The sequence below is a fragment of the Anolis sagrei genome, chromosome 1, assembly GCF_037176765.1.
Source record: "Anolis sagrei isolate rAnoSag1 chromosome 1, rAnoSag1.mat, whole genome shotgun sequence".
Lineage (NCBI taxonomy): Eukaryota > Metazoa > Chordata > Lepidosauria > Squamata > Dactyloidae > Anolis > Anolis sagrei.
In genome coordinates this window covers 165,009,051-165,031,561 of record NC_090021.1, presented here as the reverse complement: position 1 = coordinate 165,031,561, position 22,511 = coordinate 165,009,051, and the positions used below count along the sequence as shown (strand labels likewise).

The following is a 22,511-nucleotide window of genomic DNA, read 5'->3' as shown; positions in this document are numbered from 1 at the left end:
AACACCCGGAAGGAGGCCCCTTAAACCAAAGAAACTATTCCTTGAAACGCCCCTTGACTTTGAAGCCTGGGCCTGTCTCTCCTGTAATCTATCTGACCTTCGTAGAAACTGTGAATCACTCCTATCTCTAGCTATCTGTTCCCTTCGGTCCTCATTAAAAAACCCAGGTGGAGAGCTGTCACGGCTGGATTCCAAAACATTTTCATCCGGCTGTTCAGTTTCACTTTCCTTGCCACTGACTTCAACATCAACAACAGTTTCAACACTGTCAGGGAGAGATACATGTTCAGTTGGAAATACAATCAGAGAATCAGGTTCACACAGAGATTGGGGCTGGGGCTCAGGTTCACACAGATCAGGCTGAACCACAAGACCTTGAAGCATTAAAGTCCTGTACTTTCGTGCTAGTACTCCCTCTGGTGCTAGCTCTTAACTCAAAATGCTGTTTGTATGTCAAAGCAAAACCAGGGTTCACTCTTAACTCAAAACACTTTAAAGTTGGGGTGCTCTTAAGTTGAGGTTCCATTGTAGTAGTAGTGGTGGTGGTAGTGCTTGGAAGTAATTTGTATTCAGCTAATTCAGAATTGGAAGAGAGGAGAAATGAAGTCTTGTCCTTCCCGGCATGATTAGGCCAGAGCAGTGGTTCCTAACTTTTGGGCCTCCAGGTGTTTTGGACTTCAACTCCCAGAAATCCCAGCCAGCTTACCAGCTGTTAGGAACTATAGGAGCTGAAGTCCAAAACACCTGGAGGTTCAAAGGTTGGGAACCACTGGGCTAGAGCAAACCGCTGCAGCCTTTCCTAGTTTGGGTGTTCTTCCTTATTAATAACATTTGCCAGATCAACCACACTTTGATGGTGCTTGGTCACATGTGTCTTGGTTTTCATTTGTGAAATGTTCCATTAAAAAAACACAATTGCACAGACAACTACACTGGTGCAGGGACAATGCCCATCAGGACACCAAACTAGGTGAGAGACTCTAGGCAGGCCCTGTGATTCACATAGCTGTGCCCCCCAACAGAGGAGAATGGTAAAAGGAGTCAGAAGGATGGGCATAGGAAGAGTTCCTGCATCACCCTACTAACTGAAGCAGTTGCTTCACTGTATGGTTGGAGGCTTTCATGGCCAGAATCAGTGGGATGTTGTGTAGTTTCCAGGCTGTATGGCCATGTTCTAGCAGCATTTTTCTTCTGTTGTTTTGCCTGCATCTGTGGCTGGCATCTTCAGATCCTCTTAACTCAAATTGCTGTTTGTATGTTGTAATGAATCCCTTACCTTAGCTGGCTGCCTGAGGCCTAAAGGGAGTGGGCCTGGCGAAGCCAAAGCATCCATTTTAGAAAAGGGAGACAGGGAGAAGCCATATTAGTTAGGTTTGCCTTGAGGGGGCATGTTCAAGTCTTAGAGGGAAAATCGGAAGGCTAGGATTGGCTAGGAAGATGGGGCGGAGCCTAAGTAGTCTAAAGAAAACAAGTCTTTAAAACTGAGGCTTGAAGTCCCAGTTTAGGGAGTTGGGTTTGGAGCTATTAGAGAGAATAAGGGTTGGTGTTAGTGAGAGCGAGTTTGGATTTGAAGAAGAAGATTGGGTTAGTCTTTTGTGAAGTATTCAGAGTAGCTATTGAGTAAATAGCTAGAATACTGTGGAGGAGCAGTAGCCCGTTAGTGGACTGTTCAATTCCTAAGGAAGTCTAGTTCAGGGTATTTTTGGCTAGATTCCTAAGGGGTATTTTTGGGAGTTACTTTCAGAGATTCATTTCCTGAAGTAATTTTCTGTGGTGGAACAGTGAAGACTTGTAACCCAGAAGATTTTAAGATTTTGATTCTAACGCAACCACAAGCTTTTTATGCCAGTATTTTACTGAAACCATTAAGCATTTGTACCTGATTATTTCAAGCCTATTCAATAAACATTCTTGTTATTTTTATCAACTTATACCAGCCTCAGTGTGAATACCTTTGTGGTCAAAGTATTATTAAAGTCAGCTTCACAGCAGCTTCTAAAAAAACTATAGTGGCACAGTGTGTGTTACAGAACAAACTCTCAATATTACCTTAGCCTGATTAAGATTGTAATGGTGGCAGTGGAATTCATTTGAAGAATCATTTTAAGTCTTTCATTTCCAGTGGTTCCCAGTTCCTAACTTCTAAATATACAGTTGGTTCAGCAACCATACTCCCTCTACCTTTTGTGAGCGTTATAATTTTAGCTGAGCAAATTATTGGAATTATATATATATATATATATATATATATATATATCCCTGTCGATAATTTAAAATTAAAATATTTTCTCTACTACCCAGCTGCTTATTATATATGTCGAAGCAAAACCTGGGTTGAGTGACAGCTCTTAACTCAAAACACTCTCAACTCAGAAACGCCAGGAGAAAAACACTGCTAGAACACGGAAACCACACAACACCCCAACAGATTCACTCTTCCTGATGACAGCTGAGGCAATCCTGATGCCCATCATCCTTTGAAGGTTATTTCTGAATTATAACTAGATTATTAATAAATATTGAAATCAGCCATGAGGATTTGAAAATCTGAAATCGTGACTCCAGATCCTGCCATTTCTGGAACACCGTGTTTGTATTCTTCCGTAAGAAATCATTACGAAAATGCTATTCTTGTCTCCCTGTCAGTCTCTCTTTACAGCTGCCAATAATGGGCTTCATAGTGTGACTGGAATAGCCAAGCATAGATCCCTTGTGGTCACTAGAAAGCAACATTTCTAAGCTCCTTCTGCCTCCTGTACTGACACTCTGGTGGGAACGAGAGTCTTTCTGCTTAATTACATAGCTTCTATTTAATGTTCTCCTCCTCTTCCTCCTCCCCCTTTTCCCTACCGACTTATTTGCCTGGCAGTATGTCGCGTCTGATGCTAATTGTAAAACTGCAGAGGTTTTTATTCAGATCCCATGTAGACAGTTCGACATAGACAGGTGGTGTGATGTACAGTCCTGTTGGTTCCATTCCCGAATGTGCTTTTAAAAAAATTCTTTGTGTGCCTCGCTGCTTGCCTAAAAAGAAAAGCCTCCTATGAATAGGTACTGGAATATATATATATACATACATACAGACACATGCTAGGAACAATAATTGGAAGCATGTGTGGAACCATGTGCTGCTTCAGAGTCAAAAAAATGCACAAGGACTGCCGGTTAAATGCTTTGGAGACACTGTGCTAGATCTCAAATAGGTTTCAGCTGCAGAAAATAAAAGGATGTATGATGTTGCAGAAGCTAAAATTCGATTTAAGCCTGCAGCTAAAATCAAGACAATTAAGGCTGTGATTCAGTTTTTGACCCCCTACCTACTATGAGAATGAGTGAAAATATGGCAACTCAGATGTCAGAACAAGACATGGGGAATTTTGAATGCTCCTGGGGTCATGTTTTCAGCCCAACAAACTACCATGGGCTTCTCTCTCCCTCTCCCTCTACCCCCCCCCCCCTCACACACACACACATATAATGCTCTGTTCGTTTTGAGTGACATCATAACTCAAAATCTGCTGGACGAATGACTGCCAAATTTAGCCACAAGACACCTACTAACCCAAAGTATGACCATCACTCCAAAATTTTTTTTTGTCATTTAGGAGTTGTAGTTGCTGGGATTTATAGTTCACCTACAATCAAAGAGCATTCTGAACTCCACCAATGATGGAATTGAACCAAACTTGGCACACAGGACTCCCATGATCAACGGAAAACACTAGAAGGGTTTGGTGTGCACTGACCTTGAGTTTGGGAGTTGTAGTTCACCTACATTCAGAGAGCACTGTGGACTCAAACAATGATGGATCTGGACCAAACTTTGCACGAATATTCCATATGTCCAAATATAAACACACATGGAGTTTAGGGGAAATTGACCTTGACATTTGGGAGTTGTAGTTCCTGGGATTTATAGTTCACCTACAATCAAAGAGCATTCTGAACTCCACCAATGACAGAATTAGGGCAAACTTCCCACACAGAACTCCCATGACCATCAGAAAATACTTAAGTCCATCCAGTCCAATTCCTTCACCAGGGCAAGAAAACATAATCAAAGCCCTCCTGACAAAGAGCCATCCAGTCATAGAGATAGATAGATAGATAGATAGATAGATAGATAGATAGATAGATAGATATGATTCACACACAGAGAGATATAGTATCATAGATTTGAAAGGGACCCCTAAAGAAGGACAATTATATGTTGCATGTTCCACAGACAATCTCTGCATCGACACCGACAAAGAAACAACCAGAAATACTGTTTACACACAAGCATAAAACATTACATATATTACAATATTACATATATCAGCAAGTTCAGCGGCTCAGCAGTTTAACCCACTGCACCACTGGGAGCTCATATATATATATATGTGTGTGTGTGTGTGTGTGTGTGTGTGTGTATGGGGAGCTGTGGCACAGCAGGTTAAACTGTTGAGTTGCTGAACTTGCTGACTGGAAGGTTGGTGGTTCATATCCGTGAGACAGGGTGAGCTCCCACTGTCAGCCCCAGCTCCAGCCACATCACCTAGGAGATGTTTTTGGACAGTGCCGGCGTTTTGGCTTAGAAATGGAGATGAACACTACCTTCCAGAATCAGTTGCAACTAGACTTAATGTCAAGGGGAAATCTTTACTTTACTATATATAGTACAAGTCCTTTAGCCACACATTTGATATCCATTGTTTCACTTACTCATACTACACAAAATATCCCTGCCCCCTGATATGTTTGTGAGCCTTTCTAGCTCAGTATGATTCTGTAGTATGTTTCTGGTCCAAGTATAGTCCTGTGCCCAATTCTGAGAAAAGCCTATTGGTCCTGGAGTGTCAGATCCAGAAGTAGGGAAAATACATTTTCCACATATTTACTATTTACTTTGCCATACAGAGGTTCCAGGCATAAGTCACAAATAAAGTCGTTTATGGGCCAGATTTCACCATCTTTATCTTCCTGTTGCAGAATTCTGCTGAAGAACACAGGGTTTTGCTGGGATTATTACAGGTTCCCACCTTCAAATGCTTTACGTAAAAGTATGTGCCAGAGTATGTGATGACATGAACCCACCAGTATGTTAAAACGCTGAAAGCACATGAGTTTTTTGGGTTGTGGAACAGTATACAATAATTTGAACAGAGTTCTTTAAGTACACACATTATATTGCTACAATCCCACTTTAACAACCATGACAACATTCTGGCACAATTTTTGAGTATTTTGAAATTTGGAATTCTGGACAAGGGATGCTTTATCTGTATAAAATAGTGGTGGTTATTTATTATTATTTATTTACTGCATTTATATCCCACCCTTCTCATCCAGAGTGGCCTTACAAATAAGCAGCAATTTGATGCCATAAACATACATATAATAAAATAAACAGTTACATTACAACCAGGAGCCCCTGGTGGCGCAGTGGGTTAAACCCTTGTGCTGACAGGACTGAAGACCAACAGGTCGCAGGTTCGAATCCAGGGAGAGTGTGGATGAGCTCCCTCTATCAGCTCCAGCTCTCCATGCGGGGACATGAGAGAAGCCTCCCACAAGGTTGGAAAAACATCAAAGCGTCCCCTGGGCAACGTCCTTGCAGACGGCCAATTCTCTCATACCAGAAATGACTTGCAGTTTCTCAAGTAGCTCCTGACATGACAAAAAACAACATTGCAACCAAAACCATTAAAACAATTCAATTTAAAACCAATAGTTCATCCAAATCATGATCCAAGGCTGTTCTATTTGTCATTTCACTATTCTTTATTCTCTTATTGCACTAGGACTTACTATCCAAAAGCTTGGTCCCATAACTTTCTTTCTTTCTGAAGGTCAGAAGGGAGGGGGCTGATCTAATTTCACTGGAGAGGGTATTCCACAGCTGAGGGGCCACCACTGAGAAGGACCTGCCTCTCATCCCCACCTGTCGCTTCTGCGAAGGAGGTGAGACTGAGAGCAGGGCCTCCCCAGAAGATCTTGATCTCTGAGATGGCTCATAGAGGGAGATACGTTTGGATAGGTAAGCTGGGCCGGAACCATTTTGTGATGATGAAAGGCATTCTTTTTACTAAGAAGGATTCACTGTTGTCATTAGGAAATTTCAAACTTCTCTCAGATATACTGGAAATAGAAGGCCCCTTCTATGATGCTCTATATACCAGGATCTGATCCCAGATTATCTGTTTATCCGAGATTATAAGGCAGTATAGATTCATATAATCCAGTTGCAAAGCAGATAACCTGGAATTAGATCCTGGGATATGAAGATAGTGTAGAAGGAGCCAAAGAAATCTATCTGTGGATCCCACTTTGCCCTCTCTTGTACTAACCAGAAAGTTATATAACCAGAAAGTTATATAACCAGAAAGTTTCATAACCAGAAAGTTATTTGTGTTGATTACAACTTTCATAATCTGTCTGAAAAGGAATTATACTGGCTGGGAGTGGGGTAAAACAGGGGAGGAGGCCTTCTGGGAACTGTAGTCCAAACAAGCTTCTATAAGTCATATTTGTAATATAGAAATGGCCATGTTCTAGAAGCATTCCCTCCTGACGTTTCGCCTGCAGAGGATGCTTGCCACAGATGCAGGCGAAACATCAGAGAACGCTTCTAGAACATGGCCATACAGCCCAAAAAACCTACAACAACCCAGTGATTCCAGCCATGAAAGCCTTCGACAATGTAATATAGAAAGTTGTTGAGTAAAGAGAGAGAGAAAAAATAAGATAAGCCATTTATTTATTTTCCTTCTTTATTTTTCGGCAGGAAAAGGGATATAATCAGACCTGAAAAGAGAGCAGTGAAGAGGTAAGTCCAAATGTTTGCTACGATCATAATGAGCCAGATGCCTCTGTATCAGGGAAGGATATCTTTGCGAGAGGATCTCCTGAAAGGAAATCTGAAACGAGGCTCCTTCCTTCCTGACTCCTCACAAGCTGTGACTGATAGGTGAGCTTTTTGAGCAGCCATATGGTGAGAAACCTTCAATGGGCAGATCTAACAGGAGGTCAGGGCCAGAGGAGAAGGGGAACGGAAACGTGGGATGTGACCTGAAACCAGATCTTTGAGGAAGAAAATGGAAAGGATGGGGGGATTTGAGATGAATTATTGGAGCCAACTTTTCTTTCATTCACAATTTTGTCCCATGCTTTCTGACTAAGATAATCTGGAGATAGCAAACAGGTGTCTTCTCTTCAAATGCTCAAAGGAGTTCTTAGAACCGTAGCCCAAAACCTTCCAGGCTGCTGTACCTTTCTGAATAGCTATGTATATGATAGTAGTAACTAACTCTAGCACTGAAGATACAGATGGAAAATATTTATGTATAACAAGCCGTCCCCTGCCATGCGTTGCTGTGGCCTAGTCTGGTGATCTGGAAAATAAAATAATGAGAAAGTGTTGGTTTCTAATATATGTAATTTCTTTATGCTTGTGGGTAAACAGTATTTGAATAGGGTTTCTTGCCCTGGTGAAGGGAGTTGGACTTGATGGCCTTAAGTATTTTCTATTGGTCATAAGGGTTCTGTGTGGGAAGTTTGCCCCAATTCTGTTGTTGGTGGGATTCAGAATGCTCTTTGATTGTAGGTGAACTATAAATCCCAGTAACTACAACTCACAAATGTCAAGGTCTATTTCCTGCAAACTCCATCTGTGTTCCTAGTTCGGCATATTCGTGCCGAATTTGGGCCAGATCCATCATGGTTTGAGTCCACAGCGCTCTTTGCATGTAGGTGTACTACAATACTACAACTCCCAAACTCAACGTCAATGCCCACCAAACCCTTCTAGTATTTTCTGTTGGTCATGGGAGTCCTGTGTGCCTCGTTTGGTTCAATTCCATCATTGGTGGAGTTCAGAATGCTCTTTGGTTGTAGGTTAACTATAATTCCCAGCAACTACAACTCTCAAATGACAAACTCAATTTTTAAGTGATGGTCACTCCTTGTGGCCAAATTTGGTGGCAATATGTTAATCCCACAAACGAACATTACATTTTTATTTATATAGATAGCCTTTTTGGATTGCCCATGTGTTTATTTATTTTTAGACAAATTCATATCCAACGTTTCCTCCAGTGAGTTCAAAGAGGCTCTACTACACTCAGGCCCATAGCCAGGATTTCGTTTCGGGGGGGGGGGGGGGGGGCTGAATTTTTTTCGGGGGGGGGGTTGGGGGGCTGAGTTTCAGGGGGGGGGGCTGAGTCTGAGTGAAACAGGGTCTACCCTAGCAAACCTTTTGTATCATTACCCCAATACCCCCATGTATATGGGATACATTGAGTATGGTGATCAGATCATGATATGAATAAACATAACAGTTTAAATAATGCACCAGTAAGGCCTTTTCGCGAACCACCATGAGAATTTCGGGGGAGGCTGAAGCCCCTCGAGCCCCCCTCCCCCCCGGCTACATGCCTGACTACACTGATTCTCAGTCTGTGGGTCCCCAGATGTTTTGACCTTCAATTCCCAGAAATCCTAACAGCTGGTAAACTGGCTGGGATTTCTGGGAGTTGTAGGCCAAAACACCTGAGGACACACAGGTTGAGAACCACTGCTCTACTACTATTCTCACAATAGTCCTGTGGCACAATGCCCATTTCTGATGTTGCAATTCGGCTCTGTTGGGTTGGATCTGCATGGCCCTATATCCCAGGATCTGATCCCAGATTATCTGCTTTGAATTGTATTATACGAGTCTAATCTGGGATAATCAGATAATCCGGGATAAGATCCTGGCATACAGGGCAGTGTAAATCCAGCCATAGCCAACTCCTCTACTGTAGTTGTTCTTCTGATGGTGGCCAGCTGGGGATAAGGCGAAGTGGGTCTTCATGCCCACTTTTTCTCCAGTGAGCTCGAGACAGCAGTCATGGCTTTCCTCGTTCCCATTTTATAAGCACATCAACCCTTTGAGGAAGCCCATGTTCAATGATTGGCCCCACGTACATAGAAGCGTGACACCTTTTTAACAACAATTGCTAGTTCATATATAAAGCCAATGATTAAAATTATGCAGGTTTTTGCTTGGATCAGTACTGGGTTGTTGTAGGTTTTTTCGGGCTGTATGGCCATGGTCTAGAGGCATTCTCTCCTGACGTTTCGCCTGCATCTATGGCAAGCATCCTCATAGATGCAGGCGAAACGTCAGGAGAGAATGCCTCCAGAACATGGCCATACAGCCCGAAAAAACCTACAACAACCCAGTGATTCCGGCCATGAAAGCCTTTGACAATACATGGATCAGTATTGTTGCATGTTTTGCAACAATGCGGGGCTTCTGTTGAAATGCATCCTGACGACTCATACTTTTCACAAGATATATCTTATTTAACCTTTAAAAGCCACGTGCAGATTCAATTGACTCAGCTCATTCAGCATAGATGTGAAGAAAACAGGAGGAGCGTAATGGCGTATAATGTGAACTATGAGTCAGAACCAGAGTAATGGTGTATAATGTGAACTATGAGTCTCAAAGATCACAAATGTACACAGTGACCAGAACTGGAGGATGACACATCTCCTAAAACAGCAGGGGATCTGTATCTCCCCTAATCCCCTTTCTGGTTGTTGAAGATCAGAAGCCCTGATGTACTGTGTGTCATAGTGCCCTAATATTCATTGTCTAGTTTCTTGCTTGGAAGGCAGTAGGAAAAGAGGAAGGCCACATAAAAGATGGATAGACTGAATCAAGGAAAGCCTGGCCTGTTGGAAATAGCAACCTTCTACAAGCCTGTTATACTAGTTATTTGTTATGTATATAATTGAGATTGCTGACTATATTGCATGTGTATGTTGGTATGCAGTTTGACTCTGAACTCTATGTTGTTAGAGGTTGTGACCCTGTTCAGAGTGAGACTCCATTTTAGAATGTGTTTCAATCAGAAGTCAGTTGGAGTCAGTTAAATCAGTTAGAAATCAGTTAAGGTTAGAGTCAGTTTTGAATTAAAAGTCAGTTGAGTTTGTTGATGTCAGTTAGAACAGGAGTAGGTGATAGTATGATAGCTGGGTCCAGTTGTTAGTTCCAGTAAACATGAACAGTGACATCAGTGGGATTCCTCCAGCCTAAGTCAGTTGAGGACCAGAAGCAGACAAAGGTTAACATGTCATTCTGGGGCAGGAAGCTACTTGTATCCAATTGTAATCCATCCGATGTAGAAGCTAGTTTAGAAATCAAGTTGGCAGCTTTTGATTTTTCTTTCCTTGGATGATTCTTCTGGCACTGTTGGCTGGTGGAGAGTCACCAGGTGCTTTTTTGTTCCATCTCTGCACTTCCATGACATCCATGACATAGAGAAGCCACTTGAAAAGACCTTCTTCAAACAACAACAACAACAACAACGTATTGTTGAAGGCTTTCATGGCCGGAATCACTGGGTTGTTGTAGGTTTTTTCGGGCTATATGGCCATTGTCTAGAGGCATTCTCTCCTGATGTTTCGCCTGCATCTATGGCAAGCATCCCCAAAGGTAATGAGGTACAACAACAACAACAATAATAAATCTTTATTTGTATCTCACTATTCTCCCTGAATGGGACCCGACAACATTATGTAGAAACAATACAAAATCACATACATATGTAAAGCAAAACCTATAAAAACAATTTACAATAGAAATAAGTCAACATATTTACAAACATTGATCCAATACAGTTACTACAAGCATTTCAACGGAAAGATGATAAATTTAGCAGGACTCAACAAAAGTGAGCCTTCCTGTCATTACAGCTCAGTATCTTCCTCAACAGCTTCTTCCACTCCATTATCAAGGGAATCAAAGTTCAAGCTTCTTCGTCATTCGCTCATCACTTTGTGGAAAAGAAAGGGAAAAGTAAAAATGCAGTGATGAAAGGAAAGTGCTCTGGCTCCTTTAACAGATATATAGAAGAGAGGACTTCTGCTAGACTTGGTTGCATAACGATCTGCCCCTGCTGATAGTTCAATCTGAAGGTTGCATGCCTACTTTCAATAGATCTGGACAACATCACCAATGGGGAAGCCCACCTTGCTATAGAAACAATGTGCATATGTAAAGAATAAAGACCCACTCCTACATGGTTTGGGTCCATGGTTTGGTTCACAATCTGCCCCAAAGGACATTGAGGTCCTCTGTGGAGTGGCTACTCCAAAAAGCTGGAACCCGATGGTGAACTCTCACCTGGAGGACCTTTTCATTGGCTGCTCTAAGACTGCTGGATGACCTGCCGGAAGAGATAATAATAATAATTATGATTTAAAAGTTTATTTATATCCTGCCCTCTCTCCCAAAGGGACTCTGGGCGGCTTACAACATTAATATAACAAGTGCAATACAATAAAATAGATAAAATAGAATGAACAGTTAATAACATATCCAATGAATATAAAACACAAAATACAGCACAATCAAGTAACAAAATTAACAATAAAATTATGAACATTAGATTAAAAACATGGTCGTTCCTCAAAGAGGCTTGCTCCCCCATTGAGGTAAATCCATATCCTAGAGATCGTCTAATCTCTGTCAAAGTCCTGTTTAAATAACCGGCCTTGACCCAGTATCTGCAATGACGTACTATCTTCTGTGGCTTTCACTCCTACTTGGGTGTCCTTTGGTGGGCACGGTATGTGAAATTACAGCAGTGAAGTAAGGAGCTCATCCTCTTCCCCCTGCTCTTCCGTGGTTTTAGAGATGTGGTAGTTGCTTCTATCTCAAGAGCAAGGGTATCGCTCTCTTTCTCTGTTAAAGATGGCTGTGTCCTGAACCACTGGCTGAATCTTATGTCTGCCGCCATGCAATAGTTGTTGCAGGAGGATTGCAAGAGCTTAATCTGAGCTGTTACTTCAAACTTCTGCCTTCTCTTCTCAAAATTTATGAGTCCCCCTTCCACATAGTGCTGTAGGGCCGCATTGAGCATTATCAGATCAGTCAAAAAGGTCCCAAGGTAAGGAACCATGCCATGCATTACGCCCATATCTTTTTGCAGCTGAAGTCACCACTGAGCCCTTCTCTGATTTTCTTTTCCAGTGCTGCCCAAATTTGCAAATTTTGCTGTTCCTTCCCTCTTAAGCAGCTCCTGGCTTATCAAATAGTTGTCAGAGTCTGAGAAAATGTCTGACAGTTCTTCAGACATCAACATGCTGTCCTTGGCAAGGCTGGCCCAACACTTTTTTAGCCGGTAGATGGAGTTGGATTGCAGTGCTGCAACGATGGCCCTCAAGGAGGAGAAATTCTTCAAGATCCTGCATTCGTGGGCAATACTGATCCACTTCTCTATGATCTTGGCTCGCTGCTGGGTTGTCAACTCTTTGTCCTTCAAGATGGTTTGGATGACACATTGGGTCACGGCATTGAATTGTGCAATGGTGGCTCTGATGGAGAGGGCCACGTGGTGGTTTTCCTTCTTATTCCTCTGAGACCAGATGCTGCCCAAACAGTGATATGGCACCACCCTCTGAAACAGTTCGGCATCCATGTAGGTGAGCTGTTCCACCACAAAGTCTTCAGCGAAAGAAGAGAAATCTTCCGAACTCTCAGTCTCCAGTTTTTCCTCATTGGCAAGGGTGTCACGGATCCCGCCATTCACGACCTCTGGCTTCTGAAATTGCTCCAACAGGTTTTGTGCCCTTCCATCAAGTCCTGACCCTGACATGACCCGGGTCAGGTAAGCCAAGAGTTTCTGCCAACAAGGATAATCGGGGGGCTCTCGGAAGTCTTCAGGGCACTGGTCTAGCCACGCTCTCAAAAGGGAGGCCATGGCTGTCCTGAGGACTGTTTTCTTCTCGGTAGACTTCTGGCTTCCGTCTTCTTCACAGTTTGAGGTCTCCAGGTTTCCATATCTGTCAAGGATCAAATCCAGAACTACTTTTGTGGATGCAAAGCCTCGATACGTTGCCAGAAATATGTTGATGTAGGTGAAGTCATTGTCCCCAGAAGCTGTCAGCAGGTTCTCCACAAGCTTCTCCAGAGTGCCAGCCTTGATTGACCTTATCTTACGTGTCTCACATAGGCTAAAAGCATGATTTGGGGGCAGTTGGTGCCATTCAATCCCAAGCCATTCTGCTGCTTTACTAGCAGCTTGTTGAATCTGTACTCTTTTGAGAGTGACATGATAGATGGCACCTTCTTCTACCTCTTCACCTCCATCCAGAATTAAGCTCTTGTCACCAAACGGCTTTTTGTACGGGCCTCCACCATCATCCTCTCAGTGTGGATGCTGCCAGAAACATCGTGCGAGATAGACGAGGCAGGCATAGAATGTCTTTCCGCTGTGGGATCAATGCTGTTTAACTGCCGCTTTAACTGTCATGATCTGGAAGCTAAAGGAACTGTCAATCTTTTATTATTATTATTATTATTATTATTATTATTATTATTATTATTTCCATAATGTATACATTACCAATAGCTGGCAAACTTTTAAGGCACAGTTAAAGATCCACTTTTTCCCGCAGACCATCTCAGTCAGTTCTGAACCATAACTTTTGGGTTTGCATTCTATGCCCAATGCATTTTGATTTTTGTACCATGTGCTTGGGTGTGTGTATTTTATAGTGGATGTTTTGATATATGTATTTTATTGTATGTATTTTATGTTTTGATGGTCTTGTGCCCTGCCTTGATCTGTGAGGATGATGATGATGATTATTATTATTATTCCAATTCTAACTACAGTCCACCCTTTAAATCAGGGATGAGGAACTATTCGAGATTTAGGGGCTATGTTGGCCCCTTGCAGGACCTTGAAGTGTCATCCGAACCCTGAACTTTAAAAAAACACCACAAATATTTAGCAATATCTCCTGTGCAATGCAGAGGCAATTTCACTTTGTTTTTGGCCTTTCTTGGTTTTTTTCAGGCCTATAGGAGGCCTTTCCTTCAACATGAAGCATGCAGCAGAAGCCAGCAATTGAATTGCAGATAATGTTAAACCTACTTTATCTCAACTTTTAATTGCTGTCAGAGATTGGTATCTATCTTGACTTGGGCTTCTTTTTTTTTTAAACCTTATTAAATAGACTAGTGTTCCTCAACCTCTCTAATGCCATGACCCCTTAATATAGTCCCTCATGTTGTGGTGACCCCCAAGCATAAGATTATTTTTGTTGCTACTTCATAACTATAATTTTGCTATTGTTATTAATTGTAATGTAAATATCTGATATACAGGATTTATTTTCATTCACTGGACCAAATTTGGCACATATATCCAATACGCCCAAATTTTAATACTGGTGGGGTTGGGGGGGGGGGTTGATTTTGTCATTTGGGAGTTGTAGTTTCTGGGATTTATAGGCAGAAATACTTAAAATGTCCAAATGTGAACACTGGGGAAGTTTGGGGAAAATACACATTGACATTTGGGAGATATAGTTGCTGGGATTTATAGTTCACCTACAATCAAAGAGTCCACCAATTGGACCAGACTTTCCATACAGAATCCCCATGACCAACAGAAAATACTGGAGAGATTTGGAAGGAATTGAAAGTTATTTAGGGGAGATGTAGTTTACCTACCTCTGGAAAGCACTGTGAACCCAAACAACTATGGATCTGGACCACATTAGACACAAATATCTGATACACCCAAATTTTAATACTGGTGGGATTTTGTGGGGTTGATTTTGTCATTTGGGAGTTGTAGTTGCTGTCATTTATAGTTAGCCTACAATCAAAGAGCATTTTGAACCATGGAATTGAATCAAACTTGACACACAGAACTCCCATGACCAACAGAAAATACTGGGTTTTGGTGAACACTGACCTTGAGTTCTCGAGTTGTAGTTCACCTACATCCAGAGAGCACTGTCGACACAAACAATGATGGATCTGGACTAAACTTGGCACAAATACTCAATATGGCCAACTTTGAATACTGGTGGGATTTGGGGGGACTCACTCAACATGATGGTGATTGTAGCTCTCCCTGCATCCAGAGAACCCTGTGACCCCCACCGATGATGGATCTCAACCAAACTGGGCACACAGACCCAACCTGGCCAACTGTGAATACAGGCGGGGTTTGGGGGTGATTGATCTTGGTATATGTGAGTTGTAGTTCACCCACATTTAAAGAGCACTGAACCCAGCTGACGACGGATCTGGACCAAACTTGGCACACAGATCCAACATGGCCAACTATGAATACTGGTGGGATTTGGGGAGGATTAACCCACAATTTAGGGAGTTGTAGTTTAACCATATCTGTTTCTTTGTCAGCATCTAACGACTGCCAATTCTAAGCTGTTCTGAGCCCCCCTTCGGAGGTTGAGAAGGACAGGATACAAATGCTCTAAATAATAAATAAATAAATATGCATTTTCTTTTTTTTCTTTTAAAAAATATTTTTATTAAGTTCTTCAACATTCACATAAAAAAGAAGGGAGGGGGAGGAGTTTGGAATGAAGGGTTGGGAAGATATAAGGGGTAAATATGGGAACGGGAGTGGGACGGGGGGGGGGGTAAAGGGAAGGGGGGGGTTAAAATCAGGATCTAGGGTTGGGGGAAGAAAAGGTAAGATAAATATAAATAGATAAATATGCATTTTCTAATGGGAGCATTAATAAAAAAACAAAAATACTAACTTTTTCCCCTAATAAATAGCGTTACAAATTACATAAGCTGCTTCTGCTGCTCCTTCTCCTCCTGATGCTGCTGGGCCACTCTCAGTCCCATGTCGTGCGGTGCTTTCCCCTTGCCTTGAAGGGACTTGCTGACATGAGCCTCCCTCCAGCCTCATGTGCTCTCCCATGCTGCCATGCGCCAAGCACGCCTGCTCTCCCCTACTTGCTTGGAGTCTTAGAAACAGCCCTCCCCTTGGCTGAGAGGCCATATGAGAGGCCATCCAATCACAGCAGAGGGAGGATTTTGGTGGGAGGATTCCAAAAAGGACAGGTGGAGAGATCTTCAGCCTTCTCTGCCAAAGGGGTTCCTAAAACCATCAGAAATATGGATTTTGCAATGGTCTTCTGAAACCCCTCTTTCTACCCCCCAGGAGTCCTGACCCCCAGATGGAGAAACACTGAAATAGACTGTTTGTATTTCGTGTTTTGGTGACTTGAATGGGTTTTATCCTTTATGAGAATAAGGTGCTTTGTTACTTTCCTGAACACAGTGAACCACTTTTAAGCATCTCTTCTTATGGAGAGGATGGTGAGAAGGAATTGAAGGCAAGCGGCATAGATTTTTCTGAAAGTTTCACTGTCACTCAAGGACAGAATTAGCAAGTGTGGGAGAGAAAGTGAGGGGGAGGAAGAGGGATGGATATACCGGAAAAGGAAGAGAAGAGGGAGAAATGACAAGAGGGACAGAGCGAGCTAATAAATAAAACAAGACCTTGGTGGAAAGAGACGGTTTGTCAGAATATAAACATTTCCTCTCCCTTTTTATCTCAAAGGTAGAGTGAGGAGCTTATTAAAGGAAAGTATATATTCCATCCTGGGCAACCATCCCCACAGGCGGGTAGGATGCTGAGTCCAATCCTCTTTCGCATGGCACAGCAGCCAGCGTGCTATACATATATAGTGGCTTCCCTACTGGAGGTGAGCATAACGTGCCAAATAATGAAAGAGGGAAAAAGGAAATCTGTTGTGGTCATTAGAGTTTCTTATCTCAGCTGATCTGGTGCCACATGTGATATGAGGGCTAGATAAGAAAGAAAGAAAACCCTTGCTCTGATTAAGTCTGAACTGCAAAGAAAGTGGCTTCCGCTGAGTTATTTCTACTTTTTGATTAGGAGGAAATTATGCTTGGCTAGGGCTAAGAAATAAAAAAATATTGAGAGAGGGGAAATACGTGAATTGAGAGGTGGACAGAAGAAGGGAAGGCTGCATTAGGCATGTGTAGCTCTTTTCGATACACTTGGACATCATCCTTCTACAGTGCCTAGGACTGCTGGGAGGTGCAATCCAACAACAGCTATATTACTTTATGTTTTTGTGTATCTATAGCTTTATTTGTTCCCTAATCCTGGATTAAACTCCAAACCCCTGTGCTGAGATTTGGTTTGAGACTATGCATTTACTCTGATCTTGGAAAAAAATCAAAGCTCAGAAGAGTGACCTTTTTTGTGTTGTAATTCTCAGACTATCCCAGTCAGCATGGCCAGTATATCCCCTCTCTCCAAGGAAGCCTTATAGTAAAATAAGGCCACAAACAAAATGAAAATATGTCTTTGTACTTCCTGCAGCAACCCACAGAAGAAAGGGCTCCTCTAGTCTAGCAGCCATCTTTGTCTTTGATGCAAGTCACATCTAGTAAAGATGGGGTCTGCATTAAAGACAAAGTGTACAGTGAAACTTTGACTTAAGAGCATCCCAACTTAAGAACATTTTTAGTTAAGAGCCATTTCTCAGCCCAGGTTTCACTTTGACATTATTATTATTATTATTATTATTATTATTAACTTTATTTGTACCCCGCTAACATCTCCCAAAGGACTCAGTGCGGGTTACAAAGGCCAAGGCCTCAATAAAACAACAGCATAACAAATACAACATAAAACTCATAAAGCAACCAATAAACATAAAGCAATAACAGTAAAACATTAAAACAATACATCATGACACATTTAAAACTAAGGGCTGGACCAAATGTAATAAATAAAATTAAAACTGCTGGACATGACAGGTGAAATGTAAGTATTTGTATAGCCATGGCGTTTGTATAGCCATGGCATAATGAGACAGGATCGAATATCTCTATAGAACAGGCACTGAAGAATTTATTTATTTATTTATTTTTGAATAATTTTTATTAAGGTATTTTCAACTACAACGAAAGAGGGGGAACATTCAAAGAAGATAGGACAGTAGGAAAATTATAGATAAAGAGAAAAATATATAAAAAAAATATGAAAAATTATGAAAAATACATAAAAAAAGAAAATCTATTATAAAAAAAAAGATAAAAAAAGTTTGACTTCCATCTCCTCATCAGGTGTTGCGTCTCTCAAAATGATTCTGTTGCTTTCCATTCAATTGTCTCATGTTTACTTTTTTCTTTCCTTCTCGTAATTGTCAAAAAGTGTCCAGTCAGTCTTCTTTATCGGGTTTCCGGTATTTTTTCTCAAAAGAAAAGTCAATTCGTCCATCTTCCTTATTTCTCTAACTTTCATCAACCATTCCTCCTTATTAGGTATACTTTCCTGTTTCCAAACCTTTGCCAACACTATTCTCGCTGCCGTCGTCATATAAGTAAAAAGTTTATCGTCATTTTCCTGTAATTGTAATTCCAAGTCCGTAAAGCCCAGTAAATAATATTCTGGTTTCTTCTTAAATACTCTTTTCAGAATTTTTTGTAGCTCTTCGTGTATCATAGACCAATATTTCGATACTTCTTTACACGTCCACCACATATGATAAAATGTCCCTATCTGTTGGCAATTTTTCCAACATTTATCAGAAGAATTTTTGTTCATTAAAGATAGTTTCTTAGGAGTGGTATACCATCTGTGGAACATTTTTATCCAGTTTTCCCTTAAATCTGTTGCATATACATATTTTAATTTCTTGTTCCACATCTGTTCCCATTCCTTAAATTGAATCGGTCTTCTTATGTTTTCTGCCCACTTTATCATACATGGTTTAACTTGTTCAGCTTCCGTTAGCCACGACAAGAGCGTATTGTAAATAACTGTGATAACTTTTTTCTTTACCTTCAAAATTTTTATCCCAGGTTGATTCTTCCCAAGCAAAACCTATTTTATTATCTTGCTTAATGTAGTCTTTCATTTGTAAGTAATGCAGCCATGTCATATTCACATTTTTCTCCTTTAATTGCTCATAAGATTTAATCTCTCCTGTATTCTCTTTTAAAATATCTCTATATGTTGGCCACGCTCTCCAGCCCAATAATCTTCTTTGATGCGCCTCCATTGGAGAGATCCAAAGGGGCGTTTTAGTGTAAAAGTAATTCTTATATTTCTCCCATACTCTCAACAAGGATGCTCTTACAAAGTGGTTTCCGAATTTTTTTTCCTTTTTCTCTCTGTCATACCACGTGTAGGCATGCCAGCCCACACGTAGATCATGTCCTTCTAAATTCAATCCTTTTTCATTTTCTAATAACATCCAATCTCTGATCCATAAGAGAGCACTTGCATCATGATAGGCTTTCAGATCTGGGAAACCTAGACCTCCTCTTGTTTTTTTTATCTATTAGATTTAAATATTTAATTCTAGGTCTTTTCCCCTCCCAAACAAATTTCAACAGTTCTTTCTTCCAGTTTTTAAAAATTGTTTGATTTCTGATTATGGGGATGTTTTGAAATAGAAACAGTAATCTCGGTAATACATTCATTTTAATTAACGCTATTCTTCCTAATAGAGATAACTTCAATATTTTCCAATTCTTGAGGTCCTTCTGTATTTTACTCCAGAACGATTCATAATTATTCTTCAACAATTGACCGTTCTTGGTAGATATCCAAATTCCTAAATATTTTAATTTTTTAACAATTTCCATTCCTGTAGTAGATGTGATTTCCTCCTGCTTTTCCTTCTTTACATTTTTAGTTAAGATTTTTGTTTTTCCTTTATTCAGTTTGAAGCCTGCCACTCTTCCATATTCTTGGATTTTCTCTATCCACTTCTGAAGATTATTTATGGGGTCTTCAACTATCCCTAACAGGTCATCCGCGAAGGCTTTAATCTTATATTCGTATTTCCCAATTTTAACTCCCTTAATATTTGTATCTTCTCTTATTCTCCTCATCAATGGCTCCAAAGCCATAATAAAAATCAAGGGAGATAGCGGGCAACCTTGTCTTGTTCCTTTCGTAATTATAAACTCTTCGGATTGTTGACCATTTATCTGAATTTTTGCTCTTTGTACATCATAAATAGCATTGATTGCATTTGTGAATTGTGCTCCCATATCCATCTCCTGGATCAGCATCTTAAAAAAATCCCAATTCAAATTATCAAATGCTTTCTCAGCGTCAATTGATAAAATGGCGGCTTCCTTCTGGTGATTCACTTCAAAATATTCTATCAAATCAAGAACAGTTCGTATATTATCCTTCATGTACCTTCCCGGGAGAAACCCTGTCTGGTCTTCCCCTATCCAATCCATCAAAAATTCTTTTAATCTTGTCGCCAAGATGTTCGTAAATATTTTATAATCTACATTAAGTAGTGAAATAGGTCTGTAATTTTTGATATTCTCAGATGGTGTGCCTTCTTTATGTATCATTACTATTTCGGCCTGGTTCCAAGATTCCGGAATTTTTTGATACAGTAGTGCCTCATTTAGGACCTTTTTCAACATTGGTATAACAGTTCTCTTCGTTGATTTGTAAAAACCCGCCGTAAATCCATCAGGGCCTGGGGCCTTGTCTGCATCCATTTTATTCAATGCTCTACCAATTTCTTCTTCCGTAATCTCTTTATTTAGCTTTTCTCGTATCTCCTCCGAAACTTTTTGCAGTTTCAATTGACTTATATATTCGGTAATTTCCTCCTTCCTTATTCCATCACTTGTATATAATTTACTGAAGTATTTCCTAAATTCTTCCATAATCTCCTTGTCAGTCGTAAGTACTCTATCTCCTTCAATTATTTTCGTTATTTGAGTAGCTTGTTTCTTCTTGCGGACCTGTCTTGCTAGCCATTTCCCAGATCTGTTTGCATTTTCAAACGTTTGTTGTTTCAAAAATTTCAGCTCTCTTGCTTGTCTTTCCATCTCTAAGCGAGACTTCTCCTGTTTAAGTCTCGCTATTTCCTTATTCAATTTTTTACTATCCGGTTTCTTTTTTAATTCTGACTCTTTCTCTTCAATTTTGTTCATCACTTCCTTCATTTGTCTATTTCTTTCTTTATTTTTCCTAGCTCCATGTTGAATAAAATGTCCTCTTAAAACGGCTTTCAGCGCGTCCCATGTTACTTGTATTTTTGTCTCTCCAATGTCATTAATTTCAAAATAGTCCTTAATAATTTTATTATAATGCATTTTATCTTCCTCTGTCTTAATCAGATTTTCATTCAATCTCCTTTTCCTTTGGTAATTCTTATAATTTATTTCTATCTCCAATGGACAGTGGTCTGAAATATCTCTGGGTAGTATTTCCATCTGTACTACCTTAGTAGCTAATTTTTTTGATATCCACGCCATATCTATCCTTGACCATGTTTGGTGTCGATGGGAATAAAAGGTGTAGCCCTGTTTCTTTACATTCCTAACTCTCCAGATGTCTTCCAAGTCAAATTCCTTTTGGAGATCAAAAAATTTTTGTGGCAGTAAGCCTCCTCCATCTCCGTTCCTTTTTGTCTTATTCTTGTCTTTTTGTTTGTCCATTACTCCATTAAAATCCCCGATCAATAAGAGCTCATCAAATTCTGTTCCGGTGGGTGATGGCGACAGGCAAACCTCGTTGAGAGGGAGCTCCGACGGGGGACCAGCGTAGAGGCGCATTTGGGTGAGCTGTTTGCTCCCCCACCTTTGCTGGATTGAAGGCAAAGGTGTAGCGAACCCGCAGAGACCTGTAGAGCCCCAAGAGCCCCTTTCCCTCAAGGAGGGGGGTCGAGGGGGGTCCGGGTCGGCGGGAAGCAAGCGCCCCGCAGGGATCGGGTGAAAACCCGTTTCAACCGCAGCCAGCCCGCACAAAAGAAAGAAGAAAGAAATAAGAATCTCAAGGAGAAAAACAAGAAGATCTCACCATCAGGTAACGAGAGAGTTTACCTCAAAGCAATCAATAAAGCAGGAGAGCGAGAGTGGAGAAACAAAGATAAGGAGCTAAAGAATCATATAGAATTATACAGAGAAATTAAGAGAAAAGCGAAAGAGCGAGAACGCTAAATAAAAAGGCGATCCGGAAAGAAAACAAAGGGATAATTTGATTAATTTAACTAACTGGGAAATATTTCATTAAAAATTTAATTACATAATTAACTGCCGCGTGGGAAGAAAGGTCTGGAGAGACAAGAAGATTAACAGCCTAGAACTGGATTAAAAATAAGCAGCCGCCCGCCTGTCCCATTTTTAACCCACTCCCTGCCCTTACCTCCACCCATCCCGAGGTGGTAAGAAGAAAGTTGAATTTTGACCTTGAGCGCCATATTGTTGTGGCTAGTGAGCCCCTTCTTTATAAACAAAGGTGGAAAGAGGAAAAACAGGAAGTGACGAAGTGAAGAGAAGAGAGGAAAGGGAAGTGAAGTCAGAAGGAAGAGGAGGGACAAATAAGAAGAAGAAGGGCGGAAGAGAATTCAGAGGAAGGGCGGAAGAAGGGCGGAATCATAGAGAAGTAAGAGACCATAGAGAAAGAATGTTACGGAGCGGCGGAAAGCGGCAAAAAACGGCAGAAATTGGCTTTTTTGAAGTAAATAGAGATAAAGGGACACCCGTGGACAACTGAGGACGAGGACGAGAAGTAGACGGGAGGAGAAGCGAGAACGAGAAGAAGACGAGCCACGAGGAAGAGAAGCAGACGAGTACTACAGGAACGAGGACGAGAAGAAGACACGAACCAGGAAGAGAAGCAGACGAAATAGGGGAAGAGAAGAAATTGTTAAAGAAGATTGAAGAAGATTGGGGA

The 22,511-nt window shown here is 41.0% G+C and overlaps 1 pseudogene; it reads right to left on the bottom strand.

The window, feature by feature from the left end:
• Window positions 1-11,554: 11,554 nt before the first annotated feature.
• Window positions 11,555-21,391, bottom strand: LOC132769723 (ral guanine nucleotide dissociation stimulator-like 1 pseudogene; annotated as a pseudogene).
• Between the last annotated feature and the right edge of the window lie 1,120 nt (window positions 21,392-22,511).